The sequence below is a fragment of the Gobio gobio genome (genome assembly GCF_949357685.1).
Source record: "Gobio gobio genome assembly, chromosome: 16".
In the NCBI taxonomy this organism is placed as follows: domain Eukaryota; kingdom Metazoa; phylum Chordata; class Actinopteri; order Cypriniformes; family Gobionidae; genus Gobio; species Gobio gobio.
Genome location: NC_137109.1, coordinates 18,673,048 through 18,674,026, shown reverse-complemented (window position 1 = coordinate 18,674,026; position 979 = coordinate 18,673,048).

Below are 979 nucleotides of genomic sequence, written 5' to 3'. Positions count from 1 at the left end.
TTATACTAATGTAATACTCATTTCATAATGTGCAGTTATTACATTACGAGTTGCTACAAGCAGTAAACATGTTTTCAAATTGATAAGAAATGTTTCTTGATCATCAAATCATCATACTAGAATGATTTCTGAAGGATCATGTGACACTGAAGACTGGAGTAATGATGCTGAAAATTCTGCTTTGGTCACAGGAATAAAAATCACATTTTACAATATAATCAAATAGAAAAGTAATTTTGATTGTAATATGTAATACAATTGTAATAACATTTGATCAAATAAATGCAGCCTTGGAGAGACTTCTTTCAAAAAGGCTTCATCTTAACAACCTCAAACGTTTGAACAGTAGTGTACACACACACACACCTTCTGAATGCAGTCAAAAGCACAATGATCTTACCTGACGTGATTTTCCTTTTGAAATAATTCATAGTAATTGCTATACAAAAGACAAACAGTAGTTAATGCAGCCGCCACATACAGGGTGAATTCAGGTAAAACATCTCAATGTCAAAAGTGTCCCGAATCACCTGCATTCACTCTGAGCCAGCATTGTGCCATTGTCGTGCAGGACCGGGCTGAACTCGGCACAGCCTGTGCCAGAGCGCCACCAAGTGGTAAAACAAAGAAATCAACAGCTACAAATGAGCCGAGCACTGAGGACTAATTAAATCTGCCGTCGCCTTTAATGATGCGCAGATTTATCACGACATACGGAATGTAAAACGTCCAATTCCCTGCGAGGAATAAAAACACTTCAGATTGCAGAGGAAGATCAACCTTTATTTATTGAAACTGCTTGCATACAAAATATATTGCACTATAACCAAACAATGTCAACATAAAACCCAGTCTGTTCTGCTATTATGTACAAAGAAATTATTACCCAAAGTGCAGTAACATACAAGGTCAGTCTACCTCAGATCATTATCTACAGTATTTCATGGTTTTTTTTTTTGTTGTTTTTTTTTTTCCCCGT